Below are 25,993 nucleotides of genomic sequence, written 5' to 3'. Positions count from 1 at the left end.
GCACGACAAGGAACAAGCTCGCCAAACCGATTCCTTGCCAGAACAACTGCGGTAGCCAGGAGCACAACGTCGCTGTGCCGATCCTTGGATAAGAGAGTAGTGGCTGGTGCTGAGGGCTGAGGGATGGTCTGTACTCTTGATGTTGAAGATTGTTGATGGGGCGGAATTGCTGCCTGCGATGTGCTGGAGTGGCCGAGATGAAGAAGCGTATGATGCTTGACTCCACAGACCCGACAACTGCGCGAGCCACATTGTCGCGACTGATGACCTCCCTTGAGACAATTCAAACATAAGCCAGCCTTTCGGACCTCATTCAGGCGAAGACTAGGAGACAAGTTTGCGAATCTTGGGCATTTGTAGATTGTGTGCTCAAGATCATTACAAAAATTGCAACTGTGCCGGTTACGAGAAATGCTGATCTACTGGTAGCAACCTTACTGCAAGAATTCATCGGCTTACTTGACGAATAGTTTGTAAGAGCAAATTTCATCGATTCCAAAGTACGGCAATGAAGCTCAAGAAACGAGGAGACTTCTTCATATCTGGAAATCTGAAGAGCCATCTCTGAGTTGTCCAATTTCTCTTCCCATTTAGCTTGTGAGGCCTCATCAAGCTTCTGTAGCAGTATCTGAGCAATCATGGCACTGGCTATCTGCTCTGTTGTGCCCAGACTACTGAGCGCACGCATATGGACATTGAAGCTGTCAGATAGCTCACGCAGCTTGGTTATGCATCCATTTTCTACCCTTTTGAGACCTAAGATCTTTACGATGTGGGCCTGGAAGATTAAACGTCGATTATCATATCTCTGCTTTAATAAATTTATGGCAATTGTATAATTATCATTAGAAACTTCCAAAGAGCGAACCGTATCCAACGCTGCGCCATCGAGGCAGGACCGAAAGTGCTGAAGTCTTTCCATATTGCTGATTTCTGGCCGACTTTCAATTATTGTAGAAAACATTGAGTAGAAATCAGCCCAATTAGCATATCCACCGCTGAACGTAGGTAGCTTTAAGGCGGCAACGCAGGTGCAGCCTGCAATCTGGGAGCGGATGCGCGAGGAGGGTCACTTGGACGACTAAACGTGGAACTATGATGCACTTGAGCAGTACGACTTTGCACTTCGGACATTATTGTTGACTGCATGACCATTATTAAATCATCAAAGTCAGTGCGCAAATTGCTGGACATCTCAGTAAAGTCGAGCTCCTCTAGACTTTCATGAGCCTTGCTAAAGGAGTGGCTTAGCTTGTCGATATGCTCCAGTAGAACATTTAGAGTGCTGTCACTGTGATCGGCCTTGGATTGTAGCTTTTTTACGCGTTCAAGCACCGACTGTACCTTGAGCTTATAAAACCGCACGCGATCTTCGGGAGCAACTGCACTAGCATCTAAATTCGCCATGACGAGTACAGCAAGAGCAACACGATAGAGTTCAAAGTCGTTGGTGCGAGCGCGATTGCAAGAGTAAAGTAAATGTATATATGCTATAGCGCAGACACAAACTTGGAATAAGTCGTATTTGTCGAGCAGAGTACTTGCAACTTTAATAAACTGGCAAAGAATTATATTATGGTACTCAAATAATATACACGTATGAATTGTTGCACACCGGTACGATTATTATGGACGCGCTCGTATCGCAGCCGTGACGAAAGAGTGCAATGTCAACGAAGAATAACGGCAAGCATGTAATTACACTGTGCTTATGCAAACTTAATCACTTATAGATTGAAGCTATAGAACACGCAGTCACTAACCATAGACATAGTTCAGAAATTAGCTGATTCTTTATTAGATTGTCATTTGCAGAAGTTTTCGCATGTGTACTACTTTTACGGGCGCCAGTGTATTGCAGACCGAACGAAAGAGTGTCTGGCGAATTGGCAAAGTAACGGCACGCAACTAATCGCTATATACACTGCTTATGTTCACGGGTGTATGTATGTATGTGATGCTGTCAATATATATATATGCAAATATGTAGAAAGAAACAAAAAAGAATCACGTCGGGGTCACCAAATGTTGAGCTATCGAGATTTTTCGAAAAGCTTTAAATTAGTAAACGATTGAATTTACTTAGTGATTAGTTTATTAGCGATTATTTGAATTTACAGAGTTTATGTGAAAGATGCGAGCAAGCGACTAGGCTGTCGTGCTGTCCGCTACTATGTTTGTAATAGTCAATCTAACACTGGATCTGCTCTAAACAAGAGTTAGTTGCATACTAACTACAATGTACGAGAGCCGGCAGATTAAGCTGAGCCGGTGCGTGGGTGAAAGAGACAACGCAAAAGGGAGAGCGTGATCTCCGTTACAAATTCTCTTAAATGATAACATATTCTATGAACTGCCGCTCTTAATTACAATGAAGCGATGATTGCTGAGCCCAACAGTCATTAAGTCTCGAAGTCGGTTCAGCTCTAGTCAGAGCCACTATTTTTAAAACTAGAATATATTTTATCCTAAGGTAAAAGAATGCAGTTATTAAAAAGGATGTTTTTTTTTAATTAAAAAACTAAGCAAATGGTTTACTTAAGGTTGTTCTTACGGACCACCCTCCCCTTTATAAGGACCGTTGTCCCAAGGTCTAACTCAACCACTGCTTCGGTGAACAAGGGTGAAAGTTTTGTCACCGAGTGGATCGACCTATTGTACTTTATTGTCGCAAGGAGGGTACTGTCAATAGTATCTTCAATGTGATTTCCATTTTTTAGGCAACGACTTATATCCCCTAAAGTGCCGTGAAAACGCTCGCCCTGCCCGTTAGATGTACTATGTAGGGGGGGTGCGTTTCTGTTCACTATGTCAAAGTTGTTTGGCAACAATGCCCTGATGGTCTCTGAGTTTAGTGATTTTTCGTTATCGCAGTAGATTGTTTTTGTCTTTGGAAAAAAATTTAAAAGTTGCAAGAGTGGAGCCTTTACATCTACAATTGCTCGTGATCGGATTGGTTATTAAGGGGAATTCCTTCACTAGATTATGCTGAATGGAGGCTAGAATAGGAAGTTCACAATATATTGCGTTAGTCACCTCGGAGTTTACAACCTCTCGTAGAGTTTGTATTAATGTGCTGCGATCGGAAAACTGTATAAAGTGTCGGGTTTTCGTTCTAAACCAGATATATGTCTTGTGTTGTGGGACAGTGTTTTCCTCCAATATAATCTGGTTTCGGAAGCAGTTTACCGGCTTATCTGTTGTCTCGATTGTGTAAGTTAAGGACTCTTCGCTATGGATCGTAGCGGCATCAGATTTTGCCGTGTTTTCCAGAGCGTTGATATTCTGGCGAGACAGAGCGTCTGCCACAAGGTTTTCTTTGCCAGGCTTATAGATGATGTTTGCGTTATGCTCATCAATGAAAGCCTTCCAGCGCTTTATTTTGGCATTCGGATTTCTATCCGATACCGCAAATGTTAGCGGCTGGTGGTCTGTGTAGATGTTAAGGTTTTTAACACCGTAGAAGTAATTTCTGAGATTTTTCAGTGCCCACACAATGGCTAGGAGTTCTCGCTTATTTGTGGCAAAGTTAATCTCATTGTCTCGCAATATGCGCGAGATCATTGTTATAGGGCGTCCGCCCTGAGATAGCACAGCGCCGAACCCTTGGCATGACGCGTCTGTTGTCAAGTCCAATTGTCTTTTAAAATCGGGATATGCCAACAGCACCTCCTCAGACGCTAGCAACTCTTTTAATCTATTAAAAGCATCTAACTGGGTTTGGTTTAATTCTAGTTTCAATTTCCTCGAATGGTTGGCGCTTATTTTCCCATTTTCGCCTTTCAAGATCTCCGTTAGGGGTCTTGCAACGCTGGCGAATCCTGCTATGAAGCACCTGTAATAACTTGCTAACCCTAGGAATGATCTAAGGTTAAAAAATGTTGTCGGTGGTTGGAAATTCTTTATGGCCTGCACTTTGTCGGTCGATGTCCGAATTCCACCTCTGCATACTGTGAATCCCAAATATTCCATATCCTTTTTGAAGAATTTAGACTTTTCTTGAGAAACCCTCATGCCTGCATCCCTAAGGCTTTTCAAGACCCACTCAATGTGTCTGATGTGGTCTTCTTTATTGGGGGAAAAAATTATTACGTCGTCCACATAGACGTAACAAGTTTTTCCAATTTGATCCCTGAGGACATCGTCTAGTGCCCTCTGGAAAATACTAGGGGCGTTTTTAAGCCCAAAGGGAAGTCTGCAAAATTCATACTTCCCATTGTTTACAGAGAATGCCGTTTTTTCTCTGTCTCTTTCCGCCAATTCTATTTAGTGGAAGCCCGATTTATGGTCCATTGTTGTGAAATATTGGGCCAATCATTTGATTGAAAGTGAGTCTGACTGCGGCAGGAAAGTCCGCGTCACTAATTTGAAAATGGTTCACTTGTTGACATATTGTGAACTCAATTCGCTCTGTGCCCCGGTCATGCTTTATGATGTTATTGTTCAAATCAATGTGAGCGTTAATCTGTTTTAGTAGGTCAACGCCGATTATGCCATCGAAATCTTTTAATGATGAGACATTTGTGTTCAATTTTTGTGTGCCCATGGATTGATTTAACTTGAAAGGGCTATTTACTGGCCTCCAATGCGCCAGCTCGGGAAGAGGTTTAATATAGTTTTTAGAGGCTCCTGTATCTATCAAAAGTTGGATTGCTCGCCCTGTGACCATGCGTCTTACAAACGGTAGCCGGGAGCTTCCACTAAAAAATTACAGCTCTCTGCTCCTGACAGGTCATCTTCGACCGCCTCTGCTTCATGATGTGAATAAGATTCGTAATTGTTACTATAGTTGCTTTCTTTTTGGGGTAGGTGGTTAAGGTTCTGTTGAGTCCTCATAGACTGATCCCCATAGTTTTGATTGCCTCTATAGCCTTGAGTGGGCTGTCTAAAGCGTGAGTAAGAATCTACTTCCATTGGTTCAGGGCCACGCACTTGTGATTTTTGGGGTTGAGAGCGCTGTTTTGAGATGTTTGCTTTCGGCTGACTCTGGTTATCTTTGTTACCTCTCTGAAAATGAGGATTCTTCTTCTGAGAGTTACCCTCATATTCCTGTTGGCTGTTTTGACGCCAATTCTGGGTCTTTTGGCCACTGATTTTCTGCGGTTTTTCTTCAGCATACTTTGCAAAATTAGCCGCAAAGATGCTTCTCTCATTGCTTGACTCAGCTTCTTGGACTAGAGCCAGAGCGGTTGGGAGATCGTGAGGCCGTGCTGGGAAGACAGCCCACCTCAGGGATTTTTTCAGTCCGGAGACGAATGTATGGAGAGCATCGCTCCTGAATTTTTCGTTCAGAACGGCCGCTCCAGCAGGGTCATGTGTCATTAAGGTTTTGTTTGTTAGTAATGTCGGCTTTTTCCCAACCTCATCATAGTACTTCGCTAATGATTGGTCGCCCTGCCTAAGAGTGCTTAGTTGCTGTTGGATCACGTGTACTGGTGTTTTGTCGGCAAACGTGAAATCCAACCTGGCAATGATTGCCTTAAAGTTTAACACGGTCTTAAATGATGCAAGCTCTGCATCTGCTGAACCCCTTACTTTGTTTCGGATTATAGCCACAGCTTGATAGTGTCTTGAGCTGCCATTATACGGCTCAAACACTTTATACGCGGAAAAAGCAGCCTGTCTCCATGAGACATAATTTTCCTGTTTTCCATCGAATTCTGGAATAGACTTTACTATATCTAAGGGCTCATCGCATTTGGCCCCTGGTACTATCTCTATCTCCTCGTAAACTTCTATCTGCAGAGCTGTCCCCTTAAACTGGGCGAATTTTTCTGTAAGGCTGTTTATTTTTTGCTCGAATCTTGCTGTCTGCTGTTCGAGGGCTACGCGCATTTGAGCTTCAAGTTGCGCTACTTGTTCGTCTGTCATTTTCTTTTGTCTATGTTCTAAATAGGAAGTGATAAGTTCGTCCCCGCTGCTCTCCTCTGATCTGTTTACGCCCTGCATTCGCTTAGAATGTCAAACCGAGATCACTTTACACTCACAGTATTCTCAACAAAACGATGACAGAATGTTTAAGTTTCGGAATTTCAATCTTTAATATTTAATCACAAATGTAATGATGTAGAAATAATTTTTAATTTTAAAATCGAAATAAGCATTTGTTAATTATTATTTATTTACAATTTAAATATTAGCATATCGTACTAGACAGCTTCTTTCTTTCTTTATTGTTAAAAAAAAATGAGCAATTCACTTACATGATCATTTCGAAACTAATTTAGAATTTTTCTTTTAAAATCAAATGAATTGAGCGTTGGTGGCCGATGCAGTTGCGTAGTATTTTCGTCCAACGTTGTTTTGTTGTTTGCGGTTTTTTCTTATTTTTATACCCTGAACCCATTTTCAATGGGAAATCAAGGTATAATGGTTTTGTTGAAATGTATGTAACAGGCAGAAGGAGGCGTGGCAGACCCCACAAAGTATATATATTCTTGATCAGGGCGACGAGCTGAGTTGATTTGGCCCTGTCCGTCTGTCTGTCCGTCTGTCTTCAGAGACTTCAAATTTTTTTTAAAATGTCCGTAATTACAGCGCGCATATCAAGTTTATCATTAAAAATCGATAACTCATCCCGATCTTTTTTTTATCGATAAAAAACCTTATCGAAAACCAGTTATAAAATTATATCTTCTACACCTTTATTGCTAGAGTGTCCAAATTTTTAATGTAGGCTTATATGCAATTTATACGATTTCTAAATTCACCCCCTTACCCTCACTTTTGTAAAAAGCGTATTTCAAATACTAGAGACTTGTGCTTTGGCAATTACATGCATATCCATGTTATAATCATAATCTGAAAGTTTCATGAAGATCGTACGTCCACAAAAAAAGTTATTAAACAATTGAGTTCTCATAGTAAGCGCTCACTGCCGCCCGTGCGTGTTTATGCTTGTGTGTGTATATGTATGTAATTCTTTGTGTATGTGTGTGTGTGTGTGTGTGTATGTGTGTGTATGTATGTGTGTATATGTATGCCTGTATGTGCGTGCGTGCGTGTGTGTGTGTGTTTGCGCGTGTTTCTTGTGTAAGCTGAAAGACGCGAAAAATTATTGAAATAGCTATTACTCCAAGGGTTCAGAGGATCTCGTAGTCGAGCAGTCTCGACTAGAGCTTTCTTACTTGTTTTTCACTATGGCTCTTGGCGTTGGCTCGAAGAGTTGCACAGATCACAAATAAGCAGTTATATTCTTTTGTTTTGGCAAAACTTGTGGGTTCACTTGCCGTTGGGCGCCAATTATAACAAGACTGTGTTTTACTTTGAATCTTTTTATTTTACAGCTCGTGTGAGCTTTCTGAGAGAAGATTATAAACTAAACTTTTATAAAACTAAACGGCGGCTCCAAGCCATCGCTGCCGGCGGCCGGGCCGACAGAACGCTGAGCTTGCGTCTTCCATGGATGATCAGCCCACTTCTGCGTGCTGGTATCCAAGCCATTGCTGCCATCGGTCGGGCCGACAGAACGCTGAGCTTGCGTTTCCCACGGATGATCAGCCCGCTTCTGCGTGCTGGTGTCTAATTTCGCCTGCAACTCCGTCGCAACGGCGTCCGGTGTAGAAGTTGCTGACTTGTTGTCAGCACTATTTGATCGGCGCGTGTTAACTTATACATTTCATTCTGTTTGCTTTTGGTACACAAAAAAAGTTATTACTCTTAATTTAGTAGAGAGTAGCTGTAAGAGTCGTAAACCTATTAGGGGTTCTAAAATACAATTGAAATTTCTTTATTTGTTTCAGGTGATGAAACTGCCAAGAAGGTTAGTTCGATGAATTATTACGCATATTGTTTGATGATTCGTGATAATTCTGACAATTATCTATATTAGTATTTTTTTGTATTATTGTATTACGTTCATAGAAGCCTAAATTAGTTCAGCTAAAAGGTAACACGACATTGCTTACTGATTTTGATACAAAAATTTGACAGCTCCGAAATTAAAGAACTTTTAGGGAAATTAACGTATTTTTCAAGTATTTTCAGTATTTTTAAGATATATTCTGCTATTTGGGGCGGAGACAAATCCAACAACAAGATCAAAAACCATCAGCGGAGAGACATATCCAATACACACACCACCGCTTGCAAGATCAAAAACCATCGGTAGTCACACATTACCAATATATATTATTATAAAGACATTTGAGTAGAGTTCATTTTATATCAAATACATCACCCGTAAGATAAAAATCCCACAGCGGAGACACATTTTTCAATACAAAAATCAAAACCAGCAAGATCAAACACCATCAGCGGAGAGACAATACATCAGCCGAAGCCCACAAGATAAAAATCCATCATCCATCCAATACATACACCACTTCCAACATATATTATTATACCATTTGAGTAGAGTTCATATTATATCAAAAGAATCATAATACATAAGCCAAAGCCCACAAGATGAACATCCATCTGCGGAGACACATTTTCCAATACATCACCAAAGCCAGCAAAATCAACAAGCATCAGCGGAGAGACATTTTCCAATACATGCACCACAGCCAACAAGATAAAAAACATCGACAGTGACACATTTTCAATATATATATATATTTGTAAAAGTGTTCCGAGACTTATAAATTGATATGTGCTGGACCAATTTTCATGATTTTTGATTTGTTGGATTTGTCTCCGCTACGAGTAGAAAAGTAGATCTTAAAAATACTGAAAAAATTTGACGAATACTTGAAAAACGTGTTTTTTTTCCCTAACGATTCAAATTTCCATTGATACTAGGTAGGCTTGATAATGATATTATAGATTAGTATAGAAGTAAATAAACAAATGTAGTCAGTCAGTCTACGGCACAGCGTCAGGCGAACCTGACTATTCATAAAAAAAAGCACATTTGATAAAAATATTACGCGTGCGTACAGAAGCTAAATATCTCGAAAGTTCAGGTATTTGTTTGTCTCAAACATAAATTTGTGTAAATTATTTATATTTATATATCTCGATTGTTTTATGTGGTTTTGTACGAGGGCATATTCAGTATTACTATTAATAAAAATGCCGCGTCCTAGAAGATCTAAATTCCCGGCGGACCCATAATGCAATTAGGCATCGGAATATCCGAAAATGCGGTAGCAATTGCTTCTTCTGGAATAGCGGCCACATTGTTAGACGGATGCCGTACGGCTCACTCAGCGTTAAAGTTGCCATTAAATCTTCAAGCTACTGAACAACCGACATGTATCATTTCGAAATACTCCACAATGGCCAAAGTTTTAGTAGCATCAAAAATTATCATATGGGATGAATGCACAATGGCGCACAAACGCGCATTGGAAGCACTAGACCGAACATTAAAAGATCTGCGCAATGACTCGATATGTTTCAGTAGTTCAATGATTTAATTATCTGGCGATTTCCGACAAACACTACCAATAATTCCAAGATCTACTGCTGCCGACGAAATAAACGCTTGCCTCAAAGCATCAACTCTGTGGCGATATGTAACCAAACTTCAACTGTCTGTAAAAATGAGAGTTGCATTGTTGAACGATCTATCTGCTAATGATTTCTCGAAGCAATTGCTGAATATCGGTAATGGCCGTACATACAACAAATCACAGGGCCAATCTTTGAGTATTCGTGGCCTCAATCTAGAAAATGCGTGTTTTTATCGTTGTCAATTGTACGTGGCATGCTCACGTGTTGGCAAACCATCCGCATTATTTGTTCTTGCACCTGACCAAAAAACGAAGAATGTCGTTTACCACAAGGTGCTTGAATGAAAATCCGATTAATAAATTAATCAGAACAACATAGCTTTCAACAATTTTTTACCTAGAAATAATGGAAAGGGCAATGCAACGTTTGCCGGGCCAGCTAGTATTATTATAAAAACATTTGAGTAGAGTTCATATTATATGAAAAGAATCATTATACAACAGCCAAAGCCTACAAGATAAAAAGCCATCAGCGGAGACACATTTTCCAATACACAATTCAAACCATCAAAGAATCAAATTAAATATCATATATGTAAATCTATATATATAAAAGAGAGTTGTGTAAAATTGTCCAAGCACTTATAACTCGAGATCTGCTGGACCAATTTTCATGGTTTTTGATTTGTTGGATTTGTCTCCGCAACGAGTTTAGTATAGGGTCTTAAAAATACTGAAAAAATTTGCCGAATACTTGAAAAACGCGGTTTTTTCCCCAAATGTTCAAATTTTTTTTATACCCAGTAGGCTTGGTAACAGTGACAGTTTTGACAATAGTGTAGAAGTAAATAAACAAATGTAGTCAGTCAGTCTACGGCACAGCCTCGAGCAGGCCAGACTATTCAACAAAAAAAAAAAAAGACTATTCAACAAAAAAAAATTTTTTTCCTAATCAAAAAGAAAAATATTTCAAATCAAAAATCTGCAAAAATTAAAAAAAAAAATCAAAAGATTAAAACCTGACTGTTCAAAAAATAAATAAAAAATTTAAAATTCGAAATTCAAAAAAAAAAAAAAAGTTAATTATTAAAAAGTGTATTTTTGGCTTTTTATATTTTTGGACTTTTAAACATTCTAAATATTTCAAATCAAAAATCTGAAAAAATTAAAAAAAAAAAATCAAAAGATTAAAACCTGACTAATCAAAAATAAATAAAAAATTAAAAATTCGAAATTTAAAAAAAAAAGTTAATTATTAAAAAGTGTATTTTTGGCTTTTTATATTTTTGGACTTTTACAAAAGCTAAATATCTCGAAAGTTCAGGTATTTGTTTGTCTCAAACATAAATTTGTGTAAATTATTTATATTTATATTTCTCGATTGATTTATATTATTTCAAATCAAAAATCTGCAAAAATTCAAAAAAAAATCAAAAGATTAAAACCTGACTGTTCAAAAAATAAATAAAAAATTTAAAATTCGAAATTCAAAAAAAAAAAGTTAATTATTAAAAAGTGTATTTTTGGCTTTTTATATTTTTGGACTTTTACAAAAGCTAAATATCTCGAAAGTTCAGGTATTTGTTTGTCTCAAACATAAATTTGTGTAAATTATTTATATTTATATTTCTCGATTGATTTATATGGTTTTGTGCGAGGGCAGTATTACTATTAATAAAAATGCCGCGTCCTAGAAGATCTAATCTTTCCCGGCGGACCCATAATGCAATTAGGCAACGGAATAGCGCGAGTCAATTATCTGACGAAGAGCGAGAAATCGCCCGAGAAAGGCTCCGCGTTAGTACCCAGCAAAGAAGGGCCTTAATTCGTGCTTCTCAAAGAGAGGCAGCCCGTGAAATGGCAATAAGAAATGGTTCAAGGATTGATTTGAATCGAGCAGCGTTTCGATATGATTGCACCATTGATTACAGCTTGAATCGTTTAGTTTGCATTGGTCCAATGGACGTTGTTTGCCAGCATTGTGGCGCATTGAAGTTTGCTGGTGAAACGCCCGGTTTGTGCTGCCTTAGTGGTAAAGTGACATTGCCATTAGTGGTCTCGCCACCAGAGCATTGCGTTCCCTGCTTTACGGCGAAACACTAGAATCACGACATTTTCTAACGAGCACTCAAAAATACAATGCCTGTTTTCAAATGACTTCATTTGGGGCGGAAATTATTGGTAACGGATATAATCCGACATTTAAGGTAAAAAAAAAATTTTGGAATAATGTAGTTTGTTAGATTTATGTAAAAAGTGTTTGTAAATCTAACTATAACTATGGCTTTGAATCTAAAGATTCAAGGCCAGATTTGCCATCGCATTGGATCATTGCAACCTATTGAAGATGCACAGCAAAAATTCTTGCAAATATACTTCATGGGCAATATGGAAGAACAACTTGACCGGCGTCAAGAAATGAACACAGCTATGAAAAGAGCAATTCTCCAAGATTTGCATGCTTAGAAATTTAAACCAACCAAAACTGTGCAATGGAACGCGTTTGGTGATAAGAAAACTGATGAGCAATGTGATTCACGCGTCGATACTCAAAGGAAAATTTAAAGATGAGGAAGTTCTTATTCCTAGGATTCCGATGATCTCAAAAGATATGCCCTTTGAATTTATTTGAATTCTCGCTTCGTCTTGCCTTCGCCATGACGATCAACAAGTCACAGGGCCAATCTTTGACTATTTGTGGCCTCAATCTAGAAAATGTGTGTTTTTCTCATGGTCAATTGAACGTGGCAAGCTCACGTGTTGGCAAACCATCCGCATTATTTGTTCTTGCACCTGACCAAAAAACGAAGAATGTCCTTTACAAGGCGCTTGAATGAAAATCCGATTAATAAATTAATCAGAGTGTATCCCAACCTGAACAACATAGCTTTCAACAATTTTTTACCTAGAAATAATATAGAGGGCAATGCAACGTTTGCCGGGCCAGCTAGTACCAAATAAATTGAATATTTACTATTCCTGAGAACTAATTATAAATTTTATTCTTGTATAGCATGAGCAATAATGACATACAAGGATTAGCGATAGCATTTGCAAATTTACATGCCATAGAATTTTATTCAGAAATCGCATTGACTAGTGTACAATTGAAAACTCAAGTGAATTAGAAGTTTAGGAAAAACATTTCAGAAGTAAAACAAAGTTTTCCTACAATTAGTGTAAACACTCCAGCATAGAAGTTTATAAAGACTCTGAGATAACATCAGGTGTTATATGTATGTCATTAAAGCTTTACCAGAATTTAAAGAAAAAACAAACAAAAATGTTGCAGTCGGGCGGTACCGACTAAAGAATACTGATTCACATTCCATCAGCAATTCACTAGATAAGTTTAGCTTTAATATTGTAGAAAGTTCAGTATTCCCAATTTGCCACGCCCCTACTGCGCGTCAGTTCTTAGGAGGATCTAACGGTAACCTAATTAAAAATTTGAATGCTTCGCTCAAAAAATTTGAAAATATCACGTCCCTATAAAAGCGTAAGAATTATTTTTGGGTCATCGATAGAGGAAGTTACTAGTAACTTAACTATCTAAAATTTAAGTTTCTAGCTCTTATTCTTTAGGAGATAAACTTTTACGGTTTGCCACGCCACTGGAGACGGACATATGTAAGCTAAGACTATCGACAATCTAAGGAGGCTGGAGAGTCCAGACATTCAAAGGCAGAACCCAACCAGTATAACTGAAATGGCTCAGTTCATATTCCGACGAGAAATAATCTTTCTCTCCCTGTGCCAAAATTATTCCTAGCTGTGTGATTAAAGAGTGCAGTGTTTCTCTTCAATCACAATTACTAAAATTGTTTAACTTGTCCTTGGATACTTCTGTGTTCCCTTTAATTTGGAAAAAATCTTTCATCATTCCCTTATATAAACAAGTAAGAAAGCTCTAGTCGAGACTGCCCGACTACGAGATCCCCAGAAACCTTCGAGCAATAGCTATTTCAATCATTTTTTGCGTATTTCTGCTTACACAAGAAACACGCACACACGCACAAACACAAACTTAATTGTTTAATAACATTTTTTGTGGACATACTATCTTCATGAAACTTATCGTAATTATAACAATAATATGCACTTGCACTTGCCAAAGCACAAGTCTCTAGTATTTGAAATACGCCTTTTACAAAGGTGAGGGTGAGGGGGTTGATTTAAGGGTGGGGGGCAGAATTCAACAAAAACCGAAATTGTATAAAATACATTCATATACATTCAAAATTTGGAGACTCTAACTCCAAAGATGTAGGAGATATAATTTTATAACTGATTTTCGATAAGGTTTTTTATCGACAAAAAAGATCGAGATGATCATCGATTTTTAGTGATAAGCTCGTTATCCGCTGTAAATACGGACATTTTCAAAAAAATTGAGGTCTCTAGCTCTTATATCTTCTGAAATCGATGCCTTCATATATACGAACAGACGGACAGGGCCAAATCGACTCAGCTCGTTGGCCTGATCAATAATATATATACAACAAGTTGGGTTAGGGAAATCCGAACAAAAGAACCAATTACTCTACGGGCTACAGTTGAAAATTCAAATCAGGCAGGTCAACAGACAAACTCGAACAGCTGGACAGTCGTTAAAGGACGCAAGCCCATGCAAAAACGACCTAGAAGTGATGCACTCGCGATTTCAGGCGTGGGTGGTTGCAGCTATACGGACATGCTTCGTGTAGTCAAGAGCGACCCAAATTTAAAGCATCTGAGCGGCGACGTTCAAGGCATTAGGAAGACAGCTAAAGGTGATCTTTTTTTGAAACTGAGTAGGAAGCCGGAGCATAGCCTTAGGCGACCGAGCGGTAGTTAAAACACTTACCGAATCGGGTCGAATTGAGATTCGCGACTAAGATGAGCTAGCGAGCAAAGAGGAGATCTTGGAGTCTATTAGGATGGAGTTGAAGGATAGATCACTACCCATTGAGGCTATCAAGTCGCTTCGACCGGCTTTTGGTAGACAGCAAAGAACAACAGTTGCTCTTCCAATTGGAAAAGCCAAAACTCTGCTCGGGCTGCCCAAAATCAGAGTTGGATGTGTTGTGCGCCCTATCCGCGCCGTGGATCAACCTAAACGCTGTTTCAAGTGCCTCGATTATGGACATGTATATTATTGACATTACTTTTGTCACTTCATCCCTCTTCTGGAAAGCAACATGGAGCCATTGCGATAGTTATACGGGTAGTGATCATACGTCGCTCCCGTTTACAATAGGTGACACAATTGGTAATGCTGAGACCAGAGCATGCCAAATAGTGGCCCAAATGCAGAGTGCCTGCAATAGCAGCATGTTCACGCGACAACAAGAGCCTACGTATTGGTGGAATACACAAATAGGTGACATTCGACGCAAATGCATCCAGGCGAGAAGAAACTATCAACGGGCACGGGGTAGATCTACATTTTTCGAAAAACCATTAGCTTACCAGGCCAGGAGACAGTTGAAGAAGGCCTATTCGAGCAAGCAAAAGAGAATGCTTTCTAGAGTTGGGCGACTCAGCTGAATATGACCCCTGGGGAAGAGCATATAAGATAGTAGTTAAAAGACTATACGCAGGTAAACCGGTGCATCCGACGGATCATCTGGAGCTTAAATCGATTGTGGAAACGCTCTTTCCAGAAAGATTAAGCTCCATTCATGCCCCTGAGTCCGAGTCTGCTAATCAGGGCTCAACGAGCACTCAAATTGTTTTAGTTACAGACGAAGAAATCTTAGTAGCTCTCAGAGGTCTTAGAACCAATCCAGCTCCAGGGCCGGACGGGGTCCTAAATTGTGCGATAAAGCTAGCCCTCGCCTTGCGCCCTAGTACGTTCGCCGAATTTTTCAACGAATGCTTAATACAAGAGTCGTTCCTTGCAAAATGGAGGACCCAGAACCTGGTATTGCTACTCAAGGCTGGCAAACCACCAGATGAGCCATCTCCATACAGACCGATCTGCCTCATAGACACCATAGGAAAGGTGTTGGCCTGGCAACTTCCGCCATCGAAGGCACCAGATGGAGGCACGGGACGAAGCAATACTGCATCATCGCGACCCTGGACGTTAAGAAGGCCTTCAACACAGCTAGTTGGGATATGATACTGAATGCGCTGACACGATATAATATCCCTAAATATCTAAAAGAGATAATAAATAGCTACTTTAGGGGAAGAACACTGGTATACAACAGCTGGAGTACCCCAAGGCTCAGTGCTGGGGCCTCTCCTATGGAACATCATGTACGATGGTGTACTGCGCTTGGAAGTACCAGCAGGTGTGCACACCATTGGCTTTGCTGATGATGTGGCTGTCGTCGCCATAGGCAAGGAGCTTGAAGATACTGAGGATATAAGCAGCGAAAGTATCAATCGCTTACGAAGCTGGTTGACAGGAGCTGGGCTCGAGCTAGCGGCGCACAAGACGGAAGTCGTCCTAGTAAGCAGTCACAAAAGAGTGGAAACTGCCAATATAAAGATCGGCAGCGTTACCATTGCGTCAAAGAGGGCGATAAAGTATCTTGGTGTCATGATAGACACAAGATTAACTTTCCGCGAGCACTTGATTCTTGTAGAGCTCTCTCGAGAATTATGCTACACGCAGCAACGACGTCTCCTTCTAATGAGCGTCATTAGGTCCGTCATCCTCTATACTGCGCCAATATGGGCAAGAGCGATGCCAATGCCGAGCTGCATCCGGGACATTTGCGCCACCTACAGAATGTGCGCAATCAGAGTTTGCTGCGCGTTCAGAATAGTCTCGGACGACGCGGCGTTCGTCATAGCCGGTATGGTGCCTCTGGAGGACTTAGTCACCGCAGCCGTGGAACAGAATGCACACGAGCCTCTACGACGCAACGATATCAGAGCGAACAGCATTGCACGATGGCAAAGAAGGTGGAGCAGCTCAAAGCTAAAGGGCGGTGGACACATACTCTCATCCCGGAGCTTGAGCCATGGGTAAACTGCAAACACGGCGCGGTTAATTTTTATCTTTTACAGATTCTTTCGGGACATGGGTGCTTTCGGAGCTACTTAAAGCGCTTTGGCCACGAAGAAACTGACGAATACTCTTGGTGCGGACGAGGTCTGGTGGGGGACGTCAACCATGTCTTATTTGAATGTGGACGCTTTCTAGAGGAGAAGCGTTGTCTGGAAGAAGCAGTGGGCCGCTCCCTTCGAGCGGGCAACATGGTCAACGTTATGCTGGAATCGGAGGCAGCTTGGAAACTCATAAGCACCTTCGCAGCCACAATTATGATGGAGCTTCGCAGAATCGAGCGAAGACGAGCTGTCTCAGGCTAATGGAGTGTAAAGTGCTTGCGAAGCAATGCACCTAAACACATAATGTATTAGAGTAAAGTTGTAAATAAACGAATATAAAACAAGTAATAAAGCTCTAATCGAGACTGCTCGACTACGAGATCCCCTGAACCCTTGGACCATTAGCTATTTCGATAATTTTCGCGTCTTTCAGCTTACACAAGAAACACGCACACACACACACACGCAGACATACACAAACATTTACATACACAAACACAGACACACACAAGGATAAACACGCACGGGCTGCAGTGTGGGCTTATTATGAGAACTTTATTGCTTAATAACTATTTTTGTGGACATACGAACTTCATGAAACTTTCAGATTATGATTATAACATGGATATGCATGTATTTGCCAAAGCACAAGTCTCTAGTATTTGAAATACACTTTTTACAAATATTTCGGTGAGGGGGTAGATATAGGGTGGGGTAAATTTGAACAAAATCCGAAAATTCAGCCATACTAAATGGGCATTTTTATTTGTTGGGTTAGGGAAAAAAAGTATCACAACTCGGCGAAAGAAGGCGAATTTTTTTACGTTATTGATCTTCAAATACTCTTAATATCACTAAAAACCTTTATAGGCAAGTCGCAATTATTCTGAGTATTATGGGTGGACGATGGTTCCTTGGAGTATCCTGGATAAAAAAAGCGATTTATAGCAGGTTGCCAAAGAATATTCGCAAAAAAAGAGGCCTATGTACCAACGTGGTGAAGAATCGGTAATGCTCTGGTGGTTCGCATGTGTCAATAGCCTCTCCAATTTGATATTAATTAATGAAAAATGAAGAAGGATAATTATTTACGTGTCCTGAATAACCACTCATCGAATTCCGGTTACCGGCTCATTCGAAAATCATGTATACTGCAGCAGGACAATTAAAATTAAAATTGGAAAATCATCGATAGCTATTGCTATCATCATTGCATCATTGCATTCAATTTATATAAATAATTTATACAATTTTGATTTTTTATACTCATTAACGAAAGTGAAATAACTATATTGGTTTTGTGTAATGCCCGTCTTGCTGTCCGTCCGTCTGTCCATCTGTCAGTATGAACGTAATCTATTTCGGCGCCTTGAAATTTGACTTGAAATTTGAATCACATACTCGTGTATATCTCCGATTTATAAAGTTTTCCCGATCCGCCCACTAGAGGCGTGGCAAATCGGGAAATTTATATTCCGATATACCAAAAATCATGTTAGTTGAAAAGTTAGATAACTCAAATTTGGTATGTAGGTCCGCGTCGACCACCCGAGATCACGAGCTATGGCTGATGAAGATATAGTGATTTTTCTAATTCTGCAATATTTAAGGCACCTGAAATTTGGTATATATACCACCCAAGTCCAATGAGCTATGGTAGATATATGTCCGCCCATAGGGGGCGTGGCAAACCGCAAAAGTGGACAATTGAGTTACTGCACTAACCAGAGAACACATAGACTAGACAACTAGTGGAAAGCTTTTTGCACGTTTTTTTTGAGGCTGTAGCACCCCAGACAGCTTTGGACTCGCTCGGCTCCTTACTTTTAGGTTCGAGCTACGAAAAAATACGAACGCAAAATCATTTCGCTTGCTCGACCGAGATGGTCAACTTTTGAACAAAAGATCCCTCTATGCTCAATGTTTCCCTTGCTCTCTCTCTCTCTCGATGCTCTCTGCTCTCTCGAATGTGTATATGTATGCATACATGTGAGGCTCACATTGTGAGCACAAGCAGCAGCTCACGAAAATTGAAATTCTTCGCAGCAAGAACCCATGTCTTCCCTTCTGTGAAGAGTATACCGAACTTTTCAAACCGTTTGCCATGCGTTTTCGTTATTATTTGTGGGAAGAGTATGAAAGCGTTGGTGCGCATAATGAAAATGTTTTCGCGACGAGCATGCACACACACACTTACAGTATGCTACATGTACTATGAGCATTTGTATGCCTGTGTGCAAAGCCCTTGCTGGCTATAGCAATTTGAAATCCTAGCATTTGCATTTGGTCGATCTTGTGAAGTGCTCACACTTACATAAATATGTTTGATTGTGTGTACGCAGGGGCCGCGATGCTCACAAATGATGGGGTAATCATTGTAGAAGCAGTTCAGTGCCTTTATATGTATGTGCGTGAGTGTATGCTTATATGTGTATGCATGCGACATGAGCATTGACGTGTGCCTACGACAACTTAGAATTGTGTGAACGATTTTGGGTTTTAATTGAAGAGGCGCGCTTACATTTAAGTAGATGATTTTATTTCAATGGTCGTGGGTTTTCCTATCAGAATGATTTTTGCTAAAAATGTAGTACCTGATCAATCCCTGTGGCCAAATTGGAATGCGATTTTCGATCCCTTGTACCTGCACATATACAGGTGAAATTTACCTTTTTAATAAGAAGCATATGTATGTACATACATAATGGACCTACTAAATGGACCCATTTTAAAGGGTGCAAATGTTAGATGTCAAATAAATCATGCAATTAAAAAATACCTATAAAAGTAATAGGAAGTGCACTTGTTACTTTAGTTAGTCAGCTAAATATAAGCGCGCCTCTCCCGGTCAAACCCAAAATCACAATCATAAATTGTCGTAGGCACACGTCAATGCTCATGTCGCATGCATGCACATATAAACATACACAAACATACGCACATACATATAAAGGCACTGAACTGCTTCTACAATGATTACCCCATCATTTGTGAGCATCGCGGCCCCTGCGTACACACAATCAAACATATTTATGTAAGTGTGAGCACTTCACAAGATCGACCAAATGCAAATGCTAGGATTTCAAATTGCTATAGCCAGCAAGGGTGCACACAGGCATACAAATGCTCATAGTACATGTAGCAAGGGACAGTGTATGTGTGCATGCTCGTCGCGAAAACATTTTCATTATGCGCACCAACGCTTTCATACTCTTCCCACAAATAATAACGCAAACGCATGGCAAACGGTTTGAAAAGTTCGGTATACTCTTCACTCAGAAGGGAAGACATGGGTTCTTGTTGCGAAGAAATTTCAATTCTTGTGAGCGCTACTTGTGCTCACATGCAGTACATAGTACATGTAGCAAGGGACAGTGTGTGTGTGCATGCTCGTCGCGAAAACATTTTCATTATGCGCACCAACCCTTTTATACCCTTCCCACAAATAATAACGAAAACACATGGCAAACGGTTTGAAAAGTTCGGTATACTCTTCACACATAAGGGAAGGCATGGGTTCTTGCTGCGAAGAAATTTCAATTTTCGTGAGCTGCTGCTTGTGCTCACAATGTGAGCCTCACATGTATACATACATATACACATTCGAGAGAGCAGAGAACATCGAGAGAGAGAGAGAGAGCAAGGGAAACATTGAGCACAGAGGGATTTTTTGTTCAAAAGTTGACCATCTCGGTCGAGCGCATGAAGCGAAATGATTGTGCGTTCGTATTTTTTCGTAGCTCGAACCTAAAAGTAAGGAGCCGAGCGAGTCCAAAGCTGTCTGGGGTGCTAAAGCCTCAAAAAAAGCGTGCAAAAAGCATTCCACTAGTTGTCTAGTCTATGTGTTCTCTGGTTAGTGATATAAATAAGCTTAATAGATATTCATAATACGGAAAAAAAAAACTTTTATGAAATTTAAAATATATATAAGAAGCTAAAAAAGCGAAAATTAGCAATTTACAAAAAAGGGCTATCCGCGGGATTTGAAATCGCACCCAAACCAATTAGCATGTTTGTGAAAATAACTAAAAGATCGCCACCGCTTCTGCCTACAGCACCACCGCGTCTTTTCGAACAACAGTAGTCAAAACGAAATCATATTATTGTGATAGCAAAGAAAAGCCAGTGTATCGGCTGGAAATTCAAAAACAAATCAATAGCAACCGAGATTCTTAGAATATGCTAGAGTACGCATTTATGTGTACATACATACACACATACAAATGAGGCTGCAAACATAGTGCGCGCTGAGACGAAGATGAAGACGAAGCTAAATACGAACTGCTTGCGTTGCGAGTAAGCTAATAGGTTGCATAGTGGAAGATGAATTCGGTGCGTTTTTTTTATGTTAATCGCAATGAATGATAGAACGTCAGATGATGATCTGCTGGTTGAACAAAGTTTATTATACCCTGAATCCATTTTCAATGGGAAATCAGGGTATAATGGTTTTGTTGAAATGTATGTAACAGGCAGAAGGAGGCGTGGCAGACCCCACAAAGTATATGTATTCTTGATCAAGGCGACGAGCTGAGTCGATTTCTCTCCGTATGTATGAACGCGTCGATTTCCTAAGATATAAGAGCTAGAGACAAATACACAACTTCGTATTTGCTCGGCTCAGTCTTTTCAGGCTCAAGCAGTGAAAATATTGCACGACAAAATCAGTGTGCTGCAAGCTAGAGCTGGGAAACCACCGATGGACGGCTCCATCGATGGTTTTTCCATCGATGGAAAAAATAATCGATTATATCGATGATTCTATCGAAAATTTTTTCTTTTCAAATTTTAAACTTTTTATACTCATTCACGAAAGTGAATCAGTATATTGGTTTTGTGCAATGTCCGTCTTGCTGTCCGTCCGTCTGTCCGTCTGTCCGTCTGTCCGTCCGTCCGTCTGTCCGTCTGTCCGTATGAACGCAATCTATTTCGGCGCTATTGAAGCTAGAGACTTGAAATTTGGAACACATACTCGTGTATATCTCCGATTTATAAAGTGTTAAAATTTTCCCGATCCGCCCACTAGGGGCGTGGCAAATCGGAAAATGCATTTTCCCATATACCAGAAATCATGTTTGTTGAAGAGCTAGAAAGCTGAAACTTGGTATGTAGGTCCGCGTTGACCACCCAAGATCACGAGCTATGACGGATATATCTACGCCCATTGGGGGCGTGGCAAATCGGATAAAACTATATCTCCTAAAGTTGTAAACCTAGAATGCGGAAATTTTGCACGTCAGCTAATGGTATGATTCTATAAAGTCTGAAGATAAATTATAAGTCTACGCCCGTTAGGGGCGTGGCAAATCGGACCTGAAGATATAGTGATTTTTAAAATTCTCCTATATTTTGGACACTATTGATGGCAGAGACCTCAAATTTTGTATATATACTCGGACTGATCACCCAAGACCAAAAAGTTTTGTCGGATATATGTCCGCCCACAGGGGGCGTGGCAAACCGCAAAAGTTGATATCTCCTAAAGTATAATAGCTAGAAGCTTCAAATTTGGATAGTTGAGTTACTGGTAGCCTCCTCTATCGATTCCCCAAAAATAATTTTTACGCCTCTTTAGGGGCGTGGCATATCGAAAAATACCCTGTAATTTTCACATTTTTTAGGGTAAGCATTCAAACTTTGCAGTTAGGGTAACGTTATCTCTTTCTAAAAACTGACCAAAAATGAGGTGTCTACGCCCAGTTGGGGCGTGGCAAATAGGAAAAACCTGTATATTCTACAGTATTAAAACGAAACTTAACTACTAAATTGTTGATGGGATGTGAATGAGTATTCCGCAGTCGGTAACGCCCGACTGCAACGTTCTTACTTGTTTGTATAAAAGTTGTACTTTTCATAATAGAAATAAATGTAAATAATGCTCTTGTAATTTCATACTTTTCCTTGTACATATTTACAGAATAAGAATAAAGAATATAGACAAATATAGAGAAAATATAAAAGTGCCAGTGAATTATCAAGACATGCTTTTTTCGCCGAGCTGGGGGCGTTTGATTCGCTACCTGAAAGATATTAATCCAATTTTGGAGCAATTGTTTCAACGTGGTCTCTTACCACGAATGGATGTACACGTCTTAAGTGTTCCATCATATTGGAAGTGTTGCCGCTCGTGCGATACTCTTTTCCGCAATGACAGCATTTGGCAAGCATGTTCATCAGTTTCTCAAAATGTGACCAAACTTCTGATGTGGTTTTTTTTCGTTTCGTGCTAGGCTCATTGGATTCAGTCAATGCTCAAATGCAATCTTCAATCTTCAATCTTCAAATAGATGCAATTGTAGTGGAGGCATTGCAGGTTTTATCTAAAATGTGAAAAATACGTTCAGGCGAGAAAATAGCACTTTTTATACCCGGAAACCATTTTCAATGGGAAATCAGGGTATAATGGTTTTGTTGAAATGTATGTAACAAGGAGAAGGAGGCGTGGCAGACCCCACAAAGTATATATATTCTTGATCAGGGCGACGAGCTGAGTCGATTTCTCTCCATATGTATGAACGCGACGATTTCCTAAGATATAAGAGCTAGAGACAAATACACAACTTCGTATTTGCTCGGCTCAGTCTCTTCAGGCTCAAGCAGTGAAAATATTGCACGACAAAATCAGTGTGCTGCAAGCTAGAGCTGGGAAACCACCGATGGACGGCTCCATCGATGGTTTTTCCATCGATGGAAAAAATAATCGATTATATCGATGGTTCTATCGAAAATTTTTTCTTTTCAAATTTTTAACTTTTTTGTATAAAAGTCGTACTTTTCATAATAGAAATAAATGTAAATAATGCTCTTGTAATTTCATACTTTTCCTTGTACATATTTACAGAATAAGAATAAAGAATATAGACAAATATAGAGAAAATATAAAAGTGCCAGTGAATTATCAAGACATGCTTTTTTCGCCGAGCTGGGGGCGTTTGATTCGCTACGTGAAAGATATTAAATCCAATTTTGGAGCAATTGTTTCAACGTGGTCTCTTACCACGAAGGGATGTACATGTCTTAAGTGTTCCATCATATTGGAAGTGTTGCCGCTCGTGCGGTACTCTTTTCCGCAATGTCAGCATTTGGCAAGCATGTTCATCAGTTTCTCAAAATGTGACCAAACTTCTGATGTGGTTTTTTTTCGTTTCGTGCTAGGCTCATTGGATTCAGTCAATGCTCAAATGCAATCTTCAATCTTCAATCTTCAAATAGATGCAATTGTAGTGGAGGCATTGCAGGTTTTATCTAAAATGTGAAAAATACGTTCAGGCGAGAAAATAGCACTTTTTATACCCGGAACCCATTTTCAATGGGAAATCAGGGTATAATGGTTTTGTTGAAATGTATGTAACAGGGAGAAGGAGGCGTGGCAGACCCCACAAAGTATATATATTCTTGATCAGGGTGACGAGCTGAGTTGATTTGGCCCTGTCCGTCTGTCTGTCCGTATGTATGAACGCGTCGATTTCAGAAGATATAAGAGCTAGAGACTTCAAAATTTTTTTTTTTTAAATGTCCGTAATTACAGCGCGCATATCAAGTTTATCATTAAAAATCGATAACTCATCCCGATCTTTTTTATCGATAAAAACCCTTATCGAAAACCAGTTATAAAATTATATCTTCTACACCTTTATTGCTAGAGTCTCCAAATTTTTAATGTATGCTTATATGCAATTTATACAATTTCGGCTTTTGTTAAAATTTACCCCCCACCCTTAAATTCACCCCCTCACACTCACTTTTGTAAAAAGCGTATTTCAAATACTAGAGACTTGTGCTTTGGCAATTACATGCATATCCAAGTTATAATCATAATCTAAAAGTTTCATGAAGATCGTACGTCCATAAAACGTACGTCCAATTAAGTTCTCATAGTAAGCGCTCACTGCAGCCCATGCGTGTTTATGCGTAGGTGCTTGTGTGTGTATGTGTTTGTGTATGTGTTTGTGTATCTGTATGTATGTGTTTGTGTATGTGGGTGTGTATGTGAGTGTGTGTATGCGTTTGTGTCTGTATGCGTGTGTGTGTATGTATGCCTGTGTGTGCGTACGTGCGCGTGTGTGTGCGTGTTTATTGTGTAAGCTGAAAGACGCGAAAAATTATTGAAATATCTATTGCTCCAAGGGTTCAGGGGATCTCGTAGTCGAGCAGTCTCGACTAGAGCTTTCTTACTTGTTTTTTTTTTTTTAGCGTAATGTACCCTCCACAGGGTATAAAATACTTACTTGAAACGACAAACTTGTCCATGTTGAAGAGGAACTACCAATGTTTAAGAATGACCGTATGCTATGCTTGTCAACTATTTATTAAATTTCCAAAAAATAGATCAAGCACGCAAAAAATAAATATTATTTTGTTACAAATGAAAATTTCACCACTTACATGTGTTTCATTTGTTACTCAAAGCGGCGATATATCGATATCGACAAAAGTCCATACATATATCATAAAAATTAAAGTCCATCGATATAATCGATGGTTGCATAGATGGCTTCCCAGCTCTACTGCAAGCGCTCAAACGAAATGGTGCTATTCTTATATTCTTATCACGCTCATGCAAAGAAAATGTAAGCGTTTCGATGGTTATTCCTGGGAAGGGTATGAAAGCGTTGATACGCATAAAGAATATGATTTCGCGACGGGCAAGAACACACACACTTGCAGTCTCTGGAAACATGTGTGAGCATTTTTGGCCTGTTTGCGTAACTCTTGCTGCCTGTGCACATATGTACATTTGCATACATATGTGTATGTATGTATGAGATGGGATAATAATTGTCTGGCTATTCAGTAGTTTGTCAATTTTGTATGGTTTGAATTGTAGAATGACTGTCAAATGAGCCTTTATGACTTAATCAGTACCACTGACCAGAGAACACATAGACTAGACATGTAGTACAAAGTTTTTCAACACCGAAAAATCTGACTCCTAGGGCCTATCAATTTCGTATTTGCTCGGCTCTTCACTTTTTAGCATAGCTCGCAAATAACTGTTAACACTTTTTCGTTGTCTGCAAAAAAGTGTCTTTTAGTGACACAGTCAAAAAAACTCAGACAGAAACTGTTTTTGTCGCGTCTGGCTTAGCTCTCTCGCGCTCTGAGGGAGATAGTTCTTTCTGTTTTCGTTTCCTCAAGTCAAACACTGATCGTTTGCTTGAGTTAAATGAAGTAACGGTAAGTTGCGTTTGTATGGGTAATCACGCGCGATTGCTGCGTTCTTTTTGTATGTATGTATGCGTGTATTTACATGCACACGAAGGCAAAAACATTTTCTGCTGAGTTTGTTAGTCAAAGTGTTTTTTGCTGAGAGGCTTTGTGTGAGGGAAAATCGTGTTAGTTTTACGCGACACTCATGTGAGAGCGTCACACGAATGAGTCATCGCATTGCGTCTGAGCGAAACAGATGCTAAAGAAAACAAAGAGTGACGCTCAGAGAGAGACGTGTCTGCACAATTTTTTTTGGTTATGATGCGAGAAAGAGAATAAACGAAAAAACGCTCAACTCTCATTTGCAAGCTCTGCTTTTTAGGTTCGGGCTACGAAAA

The 25,993-nt window shown here is 39.7% G+C and overlaps 1 protein-coding gene and 1 long non-coding RNA gene across 5 annotated transcripts in view; one reads left to right on the top strand and one right to left on the bottom strand.

The window, feature by feature from the left end:
* Positions 1-25,145, bottom strand: part of LOC149269539 (uncharacterized) — a 107,889-nt gene extending 82,744 nt beyond the window's left edge. The window contains exons 1-4 of one of the 4 annotated variants that reach the window (XR_016269605.1): positions 24,831-25,077; positions 24,674-24,747; positions 22,518-23,690; positions 7,171-7,630 (exon numbers count right to left, since the gene is read on the bottom strand). The gene's annotated coding sequence lies outside the window, so the exon portion shown is untranslated. Of the gene's footprint in view, positions 1-6,510; positions 7,631-11,298; positions 16,738-22,517; positions 23,691-24,673; positions 24,748-24,830 lie in introns of those variants that run through there. The other 3 variants (XR_016269606.1, XR_016269607.1, XR_016269608.1) reach the window with 3 other exon arrangements.
* LOC149269540 (uncharacterized) lies at positions 8,806-12,280 on the top strand. The gene is made up of 4 exons (XR_016269609.1): positions 8,806-8,906; positions 8,999-10,975; positions 11,062-11,605; positions 11,697-12,280. It is a non-coding gene; the product is annotated as an uncharacterized LOC149269540 (long non-coding RNA).
* Positions 25,146-25,993: the final 848 nt, after the last annotated feature.

The sequence above is a fragment of the Drosophila arizonae genome, chromosome 4 (assembly GCF_054131065.1).
Source record: "Drosophila arizonae isolate 15081-1271.41 chromosome 4, UAZ_ARI_1.0, whole genome shotgun sequence".
NCBI lineage: Eukaryota > Metazoa > Arthropoda > Insecta > Diptera > Drosophilidae > Drosophila > Drosophila arizonae.
Note: the sequence above shows the minus strand (reverse complement) of the source record. Positions and strands in the feature narration are given on the sequence as shown.